This window comes from Vicia villosa, unplaced genomic scaffold, assembly GCF_029867415.1.
Source record: "Vicia villosa cultivar HV-30 ecotype Madison, WI unplaced genomic scaffold, Vvil1.0 ctg.000469F_1_1, whole genome shotgun sequence".
Lineage (NCBI taxonomy): Eukaryota > Viridiplantae > Streptophyta > Magnoliopsida > Fabales > Fabaceae > Vicia > Vicia villosa.
Window position 1 is genome coordinate 328,147 of NW_026705226.1, and position 19,408 is coordinate 347,554.

Consider the following 19,408-nt stretch of genomic DNA (forward strand, 5'->3'; position numbering starts at 1 on the left):
AACGACATTAATGGTTTCGTTCAATTGTGCCTGTAACGCGAAGCCCTATTTCGGAGCTCTAAAACCCTGGCCATGGTGGAACATTGAATTTGCACTCAAACTTAAAATTGACAATCCAGAAACCTTTCAAACATGATTCTACACATAAATATGAAACCAAAATACGTTTATGATGCGTGAACCATAGAGATCGATATTAAACAAAAATAGTGCAAACCGTGCTTATGTTGGCCGCGATCCTTGATGCTTCAGACGCCAATGATGGTTGAAACTGCTTCAGAAGAGTCTCAGGAACGTAATTTGATCTTTAAATTGGCTCGAAAACGGCTGCAATCCCAGAGCCGAACTTGAAATTTTCTTGAGTTTCTTTGAAGTTTTTTGTGAAGAACTTGGAGGCAGCCAATCCTTATGAATCTCCTCCCCCATCTGGAACGAATATGTGGTTATATATGATGAAATTAGGGCTACAAAAACTCACCAAATCTTCTTGAATCAATCATGGGAAATTTGATTGAAATATATTTTTTCAATCTTTCTAAGTTGGTCAAATGTCAATATTTTTAATCAATATGAATCTCCACGAATTTGGACCAAATTTATGATTTAATTGGTGATTGGAATCAAGTGAAAATAGAATCAAACAAATCTCATTCATATTTTCTAATTTTTTTATTTATATTTTATTTTCCATGAATTAAATTCAATAAAAAATATGAATATTAGATCAAAAATTCGTGGCATTGGATATGGGGCCTTGGATATCATAAGGAACATGATTGGGCCAAAATAACTTGGGATCCTTTGCAAAAGAAATCAATTTGAGGCCTTTTGTTTCACATTTTCTATCTCAAAATTAGCCAACTTTGACAAGGCATATCTCCCTCAATTTTTTAGATATGGAGGAGTTCTAGGACTTTTTGGAAACCTCAAGATGTCTTGTACAAGCCACTTTGGGAACTTTTTTTCATTTGAGGATTTTATCTTGATGATATTGGCTTTGACAAAAAACTGCTTTTGGTGACTTTCAAAAAGGACCTATAATGTTTTGATCCATATCTCTCAAATGAAGCATTTCTAGACTTGGCATGTGAGAGACAAAATTGTAGAGAATTCAATTTCCCTCAAAACGAGCTTTGGATGGAAAATTTCTGATGTTCCACGTAGGAGTTATGGCTGGTCAAAGTTCAGTTGACTTTCTCCTATAAAAAAACCCTAATTTAGAAACTTTTGGAATTGTTGATTTCTGATCTTTCCTTGATGAACCATGATCAATTCTTGATAAAATGGTGAATGATACTTCAATATAAGGATGTTGACAAAAAATCAAGAGTTTTGACTGTACTTTGACCACAGTTGACTTTTAGGTCAACCTAGTCGACTGTTGACTTTCTGAGCAATTGAGTGATCAATCTTTTGAATTGAGATCTTGATTTGAATTTTTTAGGAAAAATAAGATGGGAAAATTTTGAGGTATAACAGTGTGACACTTTGGTTTGTCCTGATGTTCCTTGGGATCCGGCCTGGGGAAACATTTGGCTACCGTGTGGTGTCATTAAGCACTAATTTGCCCTTAGAACCTTAGTTGAACTTGACTTTGACCTATAGAAAGTAGAGAGATGGCTGGCTTTGGTCCCGACTGAAGTTGGTTGATACTCGAAGCTACACTCATATGGACTGGACTTTCAGGATGTTTTTGGTCAGTAAATTCGATTGCTGAACTGAAATAATGCCTTCGAGAAAGGTCAATGATATGAGCTCCCTAGAACCTGATCTTTATCTAGGACAAGTTGAACCAACTAAACTTCTGTGGGGAGGGTATTTACCTATGAACTTCATGCAATCCTCTAAACCTAAGGACACTTGTGTGACTTGCTTGTGTGTGCTACTAACCTTTTGGTTTTATTGCAGGATTTTTTTGTGGGACTCACTCGTCCTTGTTACCTTGTGCTTTGCCTAACGCATAACATCTGCATGACATCATGACATCATAACATAGCATATTAACTAACCCTTTCACGGATCTTAGGGATTTAGGGCGCACGATTTCAGGTGCCATTATCATGGACTGAACTCTTATCTTGGGGCAAAAGGATTTATTTTCCTCTGGCCATACGCCTTCCAATTCAGAGACACGATACCTATCAAGGGGCAAGAGGATTTATTTTCCTCTGGCCATGAACCTTCAAATTCAGAGGTACCCCGAATCAGAGGCTATGACCCACTGGATATGGTGAGCTTGATTCTCAAAGAAGTACGTTCAAAGACCAAAAATGAAAGTTCTTCAGCAAAGCTAAAATTTAACGTCACAAACTAAATTCCTTAGAGATCCTTGAAACCTTTGCATTCACATTCATAACATCGCATAACAGGTTTCATACGAAGGGTTTCTCATCTTCTCTCGCTGTTTATTTCAGCATCATGAATCTCGAGCAGTCAGTCAAAGACCTCCAAGTCCAATATGCCTAGTTTCAAGATCTGATCCTGAACCTGTCCAAGGGACAAGATGAGCTAAAAGCACTTTTAACCAAGAAAGATAAAGAGCCCAGAAGATCTGTGGGTGTCCTTAATATGGGAAGAAGATCCAGAGGCCCTGTTAGAAAAGCTAAAGAAGTCCAGAGTCCTGAAGACAATGACAATGATCAAGATGACGATGCTAGCATCAAGACTGACGTAAAGAGTAATCATAATTCTGTCAAGCCCTCTGAGGAAGAAGAGAACTACTACTATGAGGATGAACATCCTGATGAGAAATACCAGCTGGTGGAAGAACGTATGAAGGCTATGGAGATCCAGAAGGTACCTGGGCTGGATTTTGAGGAGCTAGGACTCATCTCTATAGTTATCATCCCTCCGAAGTTCAAGATTCTTACTTTTGCTAAATATGACGGAGTCTCTTGTCCTAAGCTGCATTTGAAATCATATGTGAGGAAGATTCAGCCTCACACCGCTGATAAGAAGCTATGGATCCACTTCTTCCAAGAGAGTTTATCTGGAACCCAACTCGAGTGGTACTATCAACTAGAGGGTACCAATATCCGTATTTGGGAAGACTTGGCTGTTGCGTTCTACAAGCAATACCAATATAAAGCTGATCTTGCACCGACTCGTACGCAACTGCAAAGCATGGCTATGGGGCCGAAAGAAAGTTTCAAGGAGTATGCCCAGAAATGGAAAGATCTGATTGGCAGAGTTCAACCTCCGTAGGCTGACCGAGAGTTAGTTGACATGTTTATGAGTACACTGACTGGTCCTTTCTACAACTATTTGCTTGGAAGCTCCTCATCTGGTTTCACCGACCTCATATTGACTAGGGAGCGTGTTGAAAGTGGTATCCAAAGCGGAAAAATCCAGGTGGCTACACCTTCTGGTGCTGTAAAAAAGCCATACAATGGGAAGAATGAATCCAACACTGTTGGGGCAGTCCTGGTCTCTAGTCAGGCACCAACGCAACAACCACAGAAAGATCAGCGTAAGCAACAAGGTAGCCAACGTACTCTGAAATCCAAACCCAAAAGGTCATTTACTCTACTGCACATGCCATTGTCTCAAGCTTTGCAACGCCTGCTCGATCGGAGTCTGATAACTCTATTGCCTCCATACTTAGCTCCAGCTAATCCCGCTCCCAGGTACAAGCATAATGCAAGATGTGCTTATCATTCAGATAGTCCTAGTCACGATACAAAGGATTGCGGGCCGCTGAAGCATAAAATTCAAGACCTGATTGAAGAAGGGATCATTGAATTTGGCCAACCAAAAGAGCCTCAAAAAGTCTACTGTATTTAGATGGATGGCTTTTTAGATCATTAGTTTATTTGCATTCGCAATTTCTTTCCCGTTTGTTTAAACATTCGTCTTATGTCAGACTCTATTTATTTTATAATAATCATTAATGCATTGCATGTTTGTCTTGACTTATTTCTTATTATTATTTTAAAACTTTGTTTTTACTGGGTTTTCTTTATGATAATTCAACTCTCGCTAAAGCTGTGAGCCTTTTAAGGGAGGATGACGAAAATGATACCACAACCGCATACAGTATGCTTTTGAACAGACTGTGCTAACGATGTACATGCATTGGTTCAATTCCTAAATAGTGGAGATATAAGGATGTTCATCCCTAGTCAACCCCTTTGAGCCTAAGGCGTAGGAGTTTTCTTTCTTGTACAATTTAAAACCCATAATCATAACCTGGGGCAGGGTAGTTCCTTAGTTGACTCAGTTATGCCTGTGTTTCTTTTACACAATTAGTGATGATTTCCTGTAATCATTAAATCAGGCAGTTAATATCCAAAAAAAATAAAAACTGTTAAGTTAAAACCTATGAAGGAGACTTATCTGAGACTGAGACATCCCGCTGACTGTGGTCTTAAAATAAACAGTTCAGGCAAAAGTTAGGGATAACCAAAGTCAAAAAGAGGTCACTATAAATCCTCGACAAGAAATATTACAAGAAAAAGGAGATAGATGATTGCCTTTTAAACAAACTTCAGGTTTTTGAACCATCACCAATGTCAATGCTACAAGTCCAAAATCTTTTGAAGCTTAAGCGCATAGTTAACTGAGCTTAGGATCGAAGAACATCACGAAGATTGGGATGGGCACCAATAAAACTTTGAGCCATTATCCTTTGTTTCTTGAAACCGTGAACCAAGCCACGTTACAACCCTTGAATGTCCTAACTGAAGCATGGTTAGTTCAAAAGCGTACTGTTACCAAAGGTATCCTGACTCCTTAAGGTCTACCATAAATCCTGAGTTGATATCATGTTTTTACAAATATCGCTTTCTTACATCTTTTGTTTTACTAAAAACATTTTAAAATTCAAGAAAGACATATGCATTGCATTTTTATGAGTGTCATTATAAAACAATTTTGTCTACATAATTTCAAATCTTTGACATCAGGAAGAATCTGCATGGGGTATGACTAATGACTAAAAGTCCTCCCGATAGATAAAGTTGCAGAGACGTCTCGTACACCTGACTCAGTCACCTAAAAAGCTTGTATATACCAGGGGCATGACATATTATTTGAAGGATAGAAAAACACTTAGAAAGGGGGGGTTTGAATAAGTGTAGCTTTAAAACTTGTAAGATAAAAACAATTTGCACAATGATTTTTATCCTGGTTCGTTGTTAACTAAACTACTCCAATCCACCCCCTTGGAGTGATTTACCTCACCTGAGGATTTAATCCACTAATCACACGAGATTACAATGGTTTTCCACTTAGACAACTTCTAAGTCTTCTAGAGTATACTGATCACAACCTAATCACTCTAGGAACAATCTGCTTAGATACCCTCTAAGACTTTCTAGAGTATACTGATCAACAACCTGATCACTCTAGTTCTTACAACTTAATGTAAACAAATTCTAAGAGTTACAATGCTTCTAATAAAGCAATTATCACAACTGTGATTTTCTCTTAAGTTTAAGCTTAATCTCACTAATATATTACAACAGCAATATAGTGAGGTTGATGAAGTTTGAGAGCTTTTGATTTGAACAGCGTTTCAGCGTTTTTGCATAAAGTCTTGTATTAAGAATTCGTAACTTTGCTTCTCATCAGAACTTCAATATATAGGCGTTTGAGAAGATGACCGTTGGGAGCATTTAATGCTTTGCGTAATCCGTACAACATTGCATTTAATGTTTCATTCTTTTGTCAACTACCTCGAGCCTTGCTTTCGCTGTGTCTACTGACGTTGCCTTTAATAGCTTTCAACGTTCCTTTTGTCAGTCAGCGTAGCCTGCCAGCTAGTACTTGCTTCTGATCTGATGTTTGTGTAAACAACGTTTGAATATCATCAGAGTCAAACAGCTTGGTGCAGAGCATCTTCTTGTCTTCTGACCTTGAAGTGCTTCTGAGCGTGATATCATGAGAACTTCAGTGCTTCTGCTTCTGATCTCAAGTCCTTCTGATGCTTCCATAGACCATGTTCTGATTCTGCTTGACCATCTTCTGATATCTTGCCAGACCATGTTCTGATGTTGCATGCTGAACCTTTTGAGTCAGTGCTTCTTGCGCTGATTTTGTGCATACTCTTTATATAATTCCTGACATGGAAATTGCATAGTATTAGAGTACCACATTATCTCATACAAAATTCATATACATTGTTATCATCCAAACTAAGAATATTGATCAGAACAAATCTTGTTCTAACAATCTCCCCCTTTTTGATGATGACAAAAACATATATAAATGATATGAATTTGCAATCAGAATATCAGACGGCTAAAGACAATTACACAGCTATAGCATTAGCATATAACATAGTGTGTGAATATGTCTCCCCCTTAGATTAACAATCTCCCCCTGAGATAAATAATCTCCCCCTGAAATAAATACTGGAAGAAATTTATAAATAAAGGACTTCCCTGAGTATTTACCATTTCAGTTGAGACGATCACATATGCTTAGATCTTCAGAACATTCATAGCTTCTGCTTCTTGCTTCCATAGGACAGCTTCAGAGCTTGAATTTCTTCTTGAATCATTGCATGCTAGATTGTATCAGAACATTGTTGAATGTACCAGAGCATCATCAGAGCATCTCTACATCCTGAAATGTTACAGAACAAACTAAACGACAAAAGTCAGAGCATGAATGAATCAGAACATAATATACGTATCAGAACATATAATATGTATCAGAGCAAAAACAATAATGTTTTAGAGCATATTTAGAACTAAAACATGCATCAGAACATATAAGGAATAAGAATGTGTTAGAGCATATTCTATCAACAGAATATCATAACATTCTTCCTTCTTGCTTCTGATCTTGAAGCTTTATAGCACTCAGCTTGCTTCAGTTTCCATGAGCTTGATTCCATACAGAATTGCTTTTCCTCATGTCTTTGCTTCTTATGTTGGGCTTTTAAGAATATCTTCACTTCCTGCAAAACACTCAAAGACATAGAACTTGCAATTTCTGTTAGAAATGTGGAGATTTTCTCCCAGCAACTGATAATATAAATCAGATCATTTATCACATTTTCTCCCCCTTTTTGTCATAACATCAAAAACACAAAAGATTCAGATGAAAAACAAAATGAGAGAAAGGAAGGATAATTTTCATTGATAGCAAAAGAGAATTATCAGGAGGTACAAGAAAGATGCATAGAAGTCAGATGCAAGAAACAAAGAAAAACAACTAAGACACAAAAGGACTAAGACGACCCTAGCTTAGACATAATCTTGGCCAGCATGTCATGAATCCTAGCATTGCTCTCAGTCTGCCTCTCCATGAAAGTGCGGAAGTCAGCATTTGTGCCTTCTTGCTTGTCCATACGAGAAGCTAGCTCAGCTTGGTTCTTCTGAATAACCTCTAGAGTCTTCGCCAGAAGAGAGGGTTCACCAAAAGAAGCTTCACAACTTCTGTCCAGAGGGACAACATTCTCAACAGCAGCTTCCATTGTGAGATCATCACCTTGATTTTCCTCAACAGGAATAGACTCAGCAGGATGATCTTCAGCATCAACTTCTCCCATATCAGCATCTTCATCATACTCAGGAGCAGGAAGATCAAAATCTCCATTCTCAAGAGCTTGAAGAATGGCAGCAAGATTCCTTGGAGCAGAAGGACCTTCAACTTCTGGAGGGTCAACAACTTCTGGAATGACCAAGTTGGGGTCTTTCTCAGAAGGATTTTCCCTCAGAAAGTCAAACAAGGACTTGAAGTCTCCAGTCAGAACTGGATACTTAGGTCTCCAGACCACAATATCCCTGCAAGGATTGTCCAGCAGCTCATCAACAAATATCTTCTCCTCAAGAACTCTCCTGTTTCTGATAGGATGAAAATATTTTCCATCATCAACTTCAAGGAGATAACCAGCATAACTAGGTGCAGCAGCCACTAGTCTCTTCTGAACAGCCATAGCTCCCACCTGAAAATCTTGGCGAAAGCTTCTCCAGAGTTTTCTAGTAGAAACATCATCAAGGTCATTTAAGAAGGCATCCTTCAAGAGATCCAGCCTACTGATAAATTCATTTCTGAACAGCTCCAGGTAAATATGAGGTTCAAGTTCAGGAGGATTGAAGGTGAATTTGTAGTCAGGGTAGAGAAGGCAGTATGGGTTGGATTTTCTGGTAAGAAAGGGATGGGATGTAGAAGGTGGAACTGCTGTGGTTGAAGAGGATGGAATATTTGTGGAGATGGTTGATGAGGAAGGTATATCAGTGGGGAGGGTTGATGATGATGGGATATCAGAAGGAGTTGGGGATAGATATTTAGTGGAGTGGGGTTCAAAACAGGTGTAGAAAGAGATGGTGGAGGAGGATTTGGAATGGTGAAGGTGTTGTGAGGTTCAGAAGGGGAAGGTTGAACAGAAGATTGAGGTTCAGAAGGAGGTGGTTAATATACTTGCCTGGGAAAAATTGTAGTTCTTACAGTACGGAAAGATTCCCTGATGCGCTGGTCTTGAAATTCCTTAGAATTTACTTTGACAGGATCAAAGGTGACCCTTTGCTTCTTCGCTTTCTTGACTTCTTCTTCTTGAGCCTTTCTTTTTAGCCTTGCTTCTTGCTTCTCTGATCCTTCTTCTGAAGGTCATCCAGAGAAGGAAGCACTCTTCCACGAATCCACACAGGATCAACAGAAGATTGAGTTCTTACAAAAGCTTCCAAATAGTGCTTGACAGCCTTGTGAAGTTCTGCTTGGAACAAGGTAGCAAAGCCTTCAACTGGAACTCTTCTGGTCAGAATAGTTGAGGAGATTACAAGAACCGAAGTTACCTTCGTGATAAGTTCCAGTCTTAGCAGATCAAAAGCATTGATGACATGCCCTTGAATGGCTCCAAAGAATTTGGACGTTCCAATAGTCCTAAGAGAGTCCATCAAATCACTTTCTATCAGAATGTCTGAGATCATTCTGGCGAAAGGAATAGTATTTCTTTGAAGATGAGGATACTTCTCACGTTCTTCATCTCTTGACTCTTCAATAGCCATCTTCAGATTCTGAAACAGAATGTTGGAGATGTTCAGTTCAATTCTTCTTCCAATGCAGAAGAGAGTATATTTGTGATCAGGACTGATGTACGAGGAGGATAATGATCTTCTTCTATGATGAAGAGATCCCAGAATGATTTCAGCCCAGACTTGATAGAATGCCCTCAATGTACCAGTTTTGTGAGATTGAATACCAGTAGCATAAGATATTTGTCCTTCAACCTGTGGCCAACTAACTCTGGCAGGAAGTGGACCAGTACATCCTTCTTCATCATCCAGGTTGTACAACTTCCTTATCAAATTCTCAGTAATCACAACTTCATGCCCTAACACGAAGAAGATGATTGCAGTTGGAGTAACCGTTGCATGAGCCTAGAAATCTTTTACAAGAGCCGGATAAATTGGTCCAGCCAATCTATCAAGGTAGTTTGACCATCCTTGTGCCATTGTCTTTGCTTCCGGTTTGAAACCATGTGTTCTCAGATTTTCAAAGTCCACTGAGGACTCACAAAGAACTTCCATCTCTGCAGTAGGCATGGAACAGGTCTTCAAAGGAGCAAAACCACGCTTGCTCAGAACCAGTTGAGTGGAAGACATTTCTGCTTGGTTTGAGGAACTTGAAGGATTCATGATGAAATGCTAAGATTCAGACACAACTAGGGTTTATGCGATGAATGCAGAAAGAGAGGGACGAATGAAGAGAGAGAGTGAAAAGAATGAAATGAAGATGAAGAGAGATATTTAAAAGATTGAATAAAAGAAAATAATGAATGCAATATGGTTTAAGTGAAATGATTACAGAAAAACATGACATCAATTTGCATTTAATGAGATATGATGTTAGGAGAGATAAAGTGACAAAATGAAATGATTTGCACAGTTACCTAGGGCGGCGTCTCCTCAACTGCACGCATGCTTTTCCAGAAATAGTAAACACGTGTTCGTTTTCTGGAAAACTGGTGACAACTGTTTTACTTTAAAAGAGATTCTGAATCAACTTAGATAATGAAACGTTAGTAATAACATAATTAGAACTTCTAATTGATCATTATCAGAACTTCTTATATACACATAATCCCAAACACATTTCAGAATTTAACCATACATAAGATCTTCTCATCTTCTCATTCTGGGCATAAATCCATACTGATATTCTTCAGAATGAACTTAAACTCTTCAGCAAGGGGTTTTGTAAAGATATCTGCCCATTGATGGTCTGTATCCACAAAGTTTAAAGAGAGAACACCCTTCTGAACATAGTCCCTAATGAAATGATGTTTAATCTTAATATGTTTAGCTTTGGAATGTAAGATAGGATTCTTAGATAAACATATGGCAGAAGTATTATCACAGAAGATAGGAAAGTTACTCTCATATATTTGATAATCTTTTAACTGACTCTTCATCCACAGCATTTTTATGCTACAACCAGCAGCAGCAACATATTCTGCTTCTGTTATTGAGAGGGCAATGGTAGCTTGCTTCTTGCTGTACCAGGAGATCAGATGACTTCCTAGAAATTGACAACTTCCAGAAGTACTCTTCCTTTCAATTCTGTCTCCAGCATAGTCAGCATCACAATATCCTACTAAGTTGTATTCTTTAGATCTTCTATAGACTAAACCAACATTAGTAGTGTCTTTCAGATACCTCAGAATTCTCTTAACAGCAGTTAAGTGAGATTCTCTAGGATCTGATTGGAATCTAGCACACAAGCAAACACTGAATAGAATGTCAGGTCTAGAAGCAGTTAAATATAGAAGAGATCCAATCATACCTCTATACAACTTCTGATCTACCTTCTTACTTACCTCATCCTTACCTAGAACACACGTTGGATGCATAGGAGTTTTGGCTTCTTTGCTTTTAGAAAGATTAAACTTCTTCAGAAGTTCTTTCACATACTTCGTTTGATGAACATAAGTTCCATCAGAAGTTTTATTGATTTGAATCCCAAGAAAATACTTGAGTTCACCCATCATACTCCTTTCAAATTCAGCCTGCATAGACTTAGCAAACTCCTTTCCAAGTGAAGCATTAGATGTTCCAAAAATAATATCATCAACATAAATTTGACAAATTAAGATGTCCTTCTTAGATGTTTTACAGAAGAGAGTCGTATCCACTTGTCCTCTAGTGAAACCATTGTCCAGAAGGAAAGAACTTAATCTTTCGTACCAAGCTCTAGGAGCTTGCTTCAATCCATACAATGATTTCTTAAGTTTGAAAACATGTTCTGGAGACTTAGAGTCTTCAAAACCAGGAGGTTGGTGGACATAGACTTCCTCATCTATATAACCATTTAAGAAGGCACTCTTAACATCCATCTAATACAGAGTGATGTTATGCTGAGTGGCAAAAGAAATTAATAGGCGAATAGATTCTAACCTGGCCACTGGTGCAAAGGTTTCTGTATAGTCAATCCCTTATTGCTGACTATATCCCTGAGCAACCAGTCTGGCTTTGTTTCTTACCACTTCTCCCTTCTCACTAAGCTTGTTTCTGAAAACCCACTTTGTACCAATGATGTTGAATCCTTTTGGTCTAGGAACCAAATCCCATACATCATTCCTTGTAAACTGATTTAGTTCTTCTTGCATTGCAATTATCCAGTCTGGACCTTCTAGAGCTTGATCAACAGAAGTTGGCTCGATCAAGGAAACAAGACCTAATTGACATTCTGCATTGTTCTTAAGGAATGCTCTGGTTCTGATAGGATCATCTTTCTTTCCAAGGATCACATCTTCTGAGTGAGCTGAGGTGAGTCTAGAAGATCATCTGACTGTTGGCTCTTCAGAAATTCTGAGATTCTATAAAGATGCAGCAACTTGATCTTCTGATTCTTTGCTTCTGAGATTTTCAGCTTCTGAAACTTTGCTTCTTGGTTCTACAGCTTCTGATATATCAATATCTATATCTGGAAAATTCTCAAACTACTTTGGCTTTTCAAGACCAAGCTTATCATCAAATCTGATATTGATTGATTTGTCTACAACCAATGTTTCAGTGTTGTATACTCTGTAGCCTTTAGAGCGTTCAGAATATCCAAGAAGGAAACATTTTTGTGCCTTAGAATCAAACTTACCAAGATGATCTTTAGTATTCATAATAAAATAGACACATCCAAAAGGATGAAAATATGAAATGTTGGGCTTTCTGTTCTTCCACAATTCATAATGAGTCTTATTTAGAATAGGTCTTATAGAGATTCTATTCTGAATATAACATGCAGTATTTATTGCTTCTGCCCAGAAGTGTTTAGCCATATTAGTTTCATTGATCATGGTTCTGGCCATTTCTTGTAGAGTCCTATTCTTTCGCTCTACAACTCCATTTTGTTGTGGAGTTCTAGGGCAAGAGAAATCATGGGCAACACCATTTTCTTTGAAGAACTCCTCAAAGAATCTGTTCTCAAATTCACCACCATGATCACTTCTGACCTTTATAATTTTGCACTCCTTCTCAGATTGAATCTGAGTGCAGATTTCAAAGAACATTGAATGAGACTCGTCCTTGTGTTTTAAGAACTTTACCCATGTCTAGCGGCTATAATCATCTACGATGACTAATCCATATTTCTTCCCTCTGATAGATGCTATTTTGACTGGTCCAAACAGATCAATGTGCAGAAGTTTTAATGGCCTTGAGGAAGAGACAACATTCTTAGACTTGAATGCAGGTTTGGAGAACTTGCCCTTCTGACATGTTTCACAAAGAGCATCTGATTTGTATATGAGATTTGGGAGTCCTCTGACCAGATTTAGTTTGTTAATCTGAGAAATCTTTCTCAAACTAGCATGTTCTAATCTTCTGTGCCAGACCCATTGCTCTTCAGAAACAGACATAAGGCAAGTCACCTTCTGCTTCTCAAGATCTGAAAGATCAATCTTATAAATGTTGTTCTTTCTCTTGCCTGTAAATAGGATTGAGCCATCCATCTGACTTACATCCTTGCAAGACTTTTGATTGAAGATTATTTCATAACCATTGTCACTTAATTGACTTATGGACAATAAGTTATGCGCTAATCCTTCTACAAGAAGTACATTAGTTATGGAAGGAGAGTTACCAAAACTTATGGTTCCGGAGCCAATAATCTTGCCCTTCTGATCTTCTCCAAACTTGACTTCTTCACCAGATTTAAGCACCAGGTCTTGGAACATAGACCTTCTTCCCGTCATGTGTCGCGAGCACCCAGAGTCCAGGTACCATGACATTTTGTGCTTTGTCTTCTTTGCTGCTAAGGATATCTGCAACAGAAATTATCTTCTCCTTAGGTACCCACAGTTTCTTGGGTCCTTTCTTGTTAGTTTTCCTCAAGCTCTAATTGAACTTGGGTTTAGCATGATAAGTAACAGGAGGAACAACATGATATTCTTTAGGTTTGGCAGCATGATATTTTTTAGGTTGTGTCACATGCTTCTTGGTGTGTGAAGTGTTAAAAATTTTGGCATGTGAAGTGAGCCTAATATCATGTGAGTGCCCATATTTGAACTGATCATACAATGGCTTGTATGTGATTTTCAAATCATCAACAGGTTCAAATTTTTGTGAGGTATCACCCTCATAGCCAACGCCAATCCTTTTGTTTCCAGAAACACCATATATCATAGAAGCAAGATGACTTCTGCCAATACTTCTAGATAGGAACTTACTGAAGCTCGAGTCATATTCTTTCAGAATAAGATTGAGACTAGGAATGGATTTTTCTGATTCAGAAGGAGATCCAATATCTTTGGATAATTTTAAAACTTTTTCCTTCAGTTCAGAATTTTCCACTTCCAGCTTCTTAGTTTCAAATTCAAATAGCTTTTTCAGCTTTTTGTATTTGATACTAAGATGAGCCTTGAGTTCCAGAAGTTCAGTTAAACTAGAAACTAACTCTTCTCTAGAAAGTTCAGAAAATACCTCTTCAGAATCTGATTTTATGTAGATTCTGATCCGTCATCCACTGTGGCCATCAGTGCAAGGTTTGCCTGCTCACCTTCAAAGTCTGATTCTGATTCTGATTCTGAATCATCCCATGTTGCCATAAGACCTTTCTTATTATGAAACTTCTTCTTGGGATTCTCCTTCTGAATTTTGGACATTCATTCTTGAAGTGTCCGAGCTCATTGCACTCATAGCAAATGACCTTCTTCTTGTCAGATCTTCTGCCTCCAGAAGATTCTCCTCTTTCAGGCTTCTTTGAACTTCTGAAGCTCTTGAACTTCCTTTAATTGCTCTTCCAAAGATGGTTTACCCTTCTGGAGATCATGGACAGTTCATCTTCTTCTTCTGATTCTGATTCTTCAGAATCTACTTCTTCAGCCTGAAAAGCGTTAGTGCATTTTTTATAATTAGATTTTAATGCAATAGACTTACCTTTCTTCTGAGGTTCATTTGCATCCAGCTCAATTTCATGACTCCTCAGAGCACTGATCAGTTCTTCAAGAGAGACTTCATTCAGATTCTTGGCAATTTTGAAAGCAGTCACCATAGGACCCCATCTTCTTGGCAAGCTTTTGATGATCTTCTTGACATGATCAGCCCTTATGTATCCCTTGTCAAGAACTCTCAATCCAGCAGTTAGCATTTGAAATATTGAGAACATCTTCTCAATATTTTCATCATCCTCCATCTTGAAGGCTTCATATTTCTGGATCAAGGCAAGAGCTTTTGTCTCCTTTACTTGGGCATTTCCTTCATGGGTCATTTTCAATGACTCATATATATCATAGGCATTTTCCCTGTTAGATATCTGTGAATACAAGATTACACTCAAAGATGTTTTTGATTCATGGCAAACTCAAATAAGCATTCAAACAACAAGACGGAAGCAGAAAACTCAAAGAAAAGCAAGCATTGATCACTCATAGGTCAACCCATTATGTTTATATGTTTATAGATTGACTCAACACGAGCAAAACAAGAAGAATGCAGAAAAACAGCAGTTAGGTCGACCTACCATCAACCCAGGTCGACCTAAAATGGAGAAAAATTCATATACTCCTGCTAGGTCGACTCACACATCATTTAGGTCGACCTAAATTGATGAATTTCACATACCAGCCTGTTAGGTCGACCTACACATCAACTAGGTCGACCTAATCTGAGAAAAAGTTCCCAGAACGCATCAGAAGAGGATTCTGGTCGACCTACTCCTTCAACAGGTCGACCTAACTGGGAGCAAACTTCAGCAAGCACTGCTAGGTCGACCTAACCCCTACAAGAGGTCGACCTAACTGATCAAGAAAGTTCAAAAATCAGTTTTTCTTGGTTCCAACTGTTATGCAATCATATATATTGTGCAAGGGTAATTATTCAAAAAACACCAACGACTGAAAGATACACAAACGCTTCTCATCTTCGTTCTTCATCATCTCCAACACAATTACACATAATCATTCTTGCGTTGCGGGTTAGTGATGAGTTCGATAACGTCCATGGAACGGAATTGAAGATTCCTAGTGGGTGAAGGTTTGTGGGGTTTGTTGGTGAATAAAATCTGCGGGTTTTGTCCTCCACGACGGGTGGTTCTTGGGGGTTTTTATCAAGAGGCGTTCATTGAGGATTCGGCTGAGTGTAACGATTGAGGAACGGGGAGTTCAAGGAATCAAGACACTGCAGAAGGGAATCAAAGTGAAGCTCTTGGATAACCTTGATCTTGCTCAAGATTAAGGGGGAAGAAGATTCAAAGGATCGACATAATTGGTTTATCGTTTATCGCTTTGTTATCTTCTTTGTATATACTACTTTCAACATTAATGAAAGATTACCCAATTTCAATTTGGAATTGGGGGCAGACGTAGTCGTAGCGAGGACGATCGACGAACTGCCTAAACAAATATCGTGTTCTTGTCGCTTTTACTTTTTCATTTACATTCTGTTCATATTTGGTTATGATAGCAAATTGATCAACGATTCGAGTGTTAAGATTGTGAACTAAGAACGTTCATAAACATCACAATCCATCACACATTGAATTACCTTCAATTTGATCATTATCACCAAGTGTTTGTATATTTGTTTCTATCACTCTTACTGCATTGCAAACATTGTCCATCATACAAAAAAAAATTAATCTGATTTTCAATAAGAGAAACGCCTTGATTCTGCAACATATACTCTTATCATTCAATTCAAGTCCTTGACTGGTTTTTAAACACATATATAATCGTTTCGATAGTGGTTCGGAATAGACGCGAGTCGATTCAGAATCACTTCCGCTGAAAAGTCGTTTAAATCCGTAAAACTGTGAACGATCTATTCACCCCCCCCTCTAGATCCTAAGGCCAGCGTCTAACAAGTGGCATCAAGAGCTCTGGTTTATTCCGTGCTACGTGAAACACTTATTGGAAAGATGGCTTCCGGACCTAAAGGGGCTCATAATAGAGCTCCAGTTTTCAACGGCGAAAACTACGGCTATTGGAAGGATTGTATGTGTGTCCATATCAATGCAATTGATAGGAACATCTGGACAACTATTGTCAATGGTCCATTTCAGATAACCATGACAAATGCAGCTGGTGCAGTTGTTCCGAAACCAGAAGATACTTGGAATGCTGAAGATGAAAAGAGATATGCATACGATTGGAAAGCGAGAAACATTCTAATCTCAGCTCTAGGAGTTGATGAATACTATCGCGTTTCCCATTGTAGATCAGCTAAAGCTATGTGGGACACATTGCAAGTTGCCCACGAGGGAACGGATGATGTCAAACTAGCTAGGATCAATACGTTAACTCAAGAGTTCGAACTCTTCCACATGGAAGATGGTGAATCCATCGAAAACATGCAGAAGAGATTCGTTCATCTGAAAAATCGATTAAATTCTCTTGATAGACCTGTTTCCAATGCAGTTGCTACTAACAAAATCTTAAGGTGTTTGAACAGGGAATGGCAACCCAAAGTTACAGCAATTAAGGAAGCAAATGATCTCAACACTTTAGACATTACCACCCTTTTTGGTAAACTAGAGGAACATGAACAGCATCTTAAATGCCTTGACATGCATGAGAAAAGGACAAAGAAAGAAAAGAACATGGAGAAAGAGGTAGAGAAGAAGTCAATAGCTCTAAAAGCTTCGAGCTCCAAGACCTCAAAACGAGAGCCAAAGGATAGTGACACAAGTGATGACGAAGACTCCGATGATGAGGAAATGGGACTGTTTGTGCGAAGATACAACAAATATCTAAAGAAAAATGGAGCAAAACATTCCGACAAAGGCTTGATCAACTATAGAAAGCAATCAAACATGTTCAAACAAGATGACGACAACAAAGGAAAGATCAAAGGTCTTTGCTTCAATTGTGGGAAAGCCGGTCACTACAAACCGGATTGTCCATACCTTAAGAAAGAGAAGGAGAAGAACCAAAGCAAAGGTCATAACAAATCTAAAAGAGCCTACATAGCATGGGAAAGTGATTCATCTAGTGAAAGCTCATCAAGCGATGAAGAAGAATCAGCAAATCTTTGTTTCATGGCTCATCAAAACAAGAAAAAGAAAGATGTAAGTCATCTTAAACCTGAACTCGTAGATAAGGTATCTCATTCTCAACTAAAACTTGCTTTTGAAGAATTACATAGAGATGCAATTAAAGCTTTCAAACTTTTGGCCTCAAATAAGAAAATATTTTCATATCTTGAATCAAAAGTTGAGAAAACCGAAAGGGATATGGAAGCTTTAAAACAATCTATGCTAGACATTCAAAAGGACAAAGTTGAAATAGATCCTACATCATGGTTTGGTTGTGAGACATGTCACATTTGGCAAAAAGAAGTAAGAGATCTAAAAGCCAAGTTAGACAAGGCTCTACAACCAAAAGTGACTTTTGCGGTTGATCCAAATAAGTTCAAAAGATCGTATACTCCTTTATATAGTAAATACACTTTTGTACCAAAAGTATCAACTAGCAAAACTTCATATTCTCATCATATTACCTGTCATTATTGTTGCAAAAAGGGACATACCATTGAAAAATGCAAATTTAGGAGAATTTTAGTTCCTAAAGGAGTATTTCAATGGTTGCCTAAGTGCAACAAATTGTGTACTCACCATCCAGGACCCAATGAAGATTGGGGACCTTCCACTCTAATTTAATTTCGCAGGAAATGTGTCTTGACATCGCCGAAAGGTGGTGGTTCCTTGACAGCTGGTGCTCAAGACACATAAAGAAAGACATACCTCTCTTGGTGTGTCATCTATAAAGACAGATTGAAGAACCATACTTGGCAGAGGAATGTAGGTGACCTGGCCATCACAAATGTATAAGATTCATCACAAATACAGTTAACCCGAAAAACACATAGGACGCATTACTTGATGTGCAAATTGGCAAGTTGCATTGCAGAGAGATTTTAAACCTATTCTTAGCGGAATATTGTTTGGGACTATGTCCCGCATCCGGGAGATCATCAAGTAATAGGCACTAGATGGGTTTTTCGTAACAAACTTGATGAAAACGGTGTTATTACTAGAAACAAAGCTAGATTAGTTGCCCAAGGTTATAATCAAGAGGAAGGTATTGATTATGAAGAGACATACGCTCCTGTAGCACGTCTCGAAGCTATTCGCCTCTTACTTGCTTATGCTTGTTCTAAAGACTTCAAACTATTCCAAATGGATGTTAAGAGTGCCTTTCTAAATGGCTATATAAATGAAGAAGTCTATGTTGCTCAGCCACCCGGCTTTGAGAATTACATGTATCCAACTCATGTTTATAAGCTGAAACGTGCTCTATACGGTCTTAAACAAGCCCCTCGGGCTTGGTACGAACGTTTGAGCAAATTTCTCCTTAGTCAAGGGTACTCTAGAGACTTTTCTAAGCTTATGCAGAGTGAATTTGAGATGAGTCTCATGGGTGAGCTAAATTTCTTCCTTGGCCTACAAATCAAGCAACTTAGTCATGGAACGTTTGTGAATCAAACTAAATACTGTACGGAGCTGCTCAAAAGATTTGGAATGAGTGAAGCAAAGGAAATTGACACACCTATGGCAACAAATACTAATCTAGACAAAGATGAGAAAGGTAAAGAGGTTGACGTGAAATTAAACCGAGGTATGATAGGTTCACTATTGTATCTTACTGCCTCAAGACCAGACATTATGTTTAGTGTGTGTATGTGTGCAAGATATCAATCCTGTCCAAAAGAATCTCACTTGAAAGCTGTCAAAAGAATTCTGCGATACTTACGTGGAACTACTACATATGGCCTATGGTATCCAAAAGGAAATGAGTGTCATTTGGTAGGATTCTCCGATTCAGATTTTGCTGGCTGCAAATCCGATAGAAAAAGCACTAGTGGAACGTGTCATCTATTCTCAAACTCATTGATAAGTTGGCATAGTAAGAAACAAGTATCGGTTGCATTATCCACTGCTGAGGCAGAATATGTAGCTGCTGGAAGCTGCTGTGCACAAATATTATGGCTCAAGCAACAACTTCTTGACTTTGGTATTAAGCTTGATCGCA

The 19,408-nt window shown here is 38.3% G+C and overlaps 1 pseudogene; it reads left to right on the forward strand.

Annotated features, from left to right (window-relative positions):
• The first annotated feature begins 2,568 nt into the window (after positions 1 to 2,568).
• The window catches only part of LOC131628631 (GDSL esterase/lipase At5g22810-like), a 41,929-nt pseudogene continuing 25,089 nt past the window's right edge, over positions 2,569 to 19,408 (forward strand).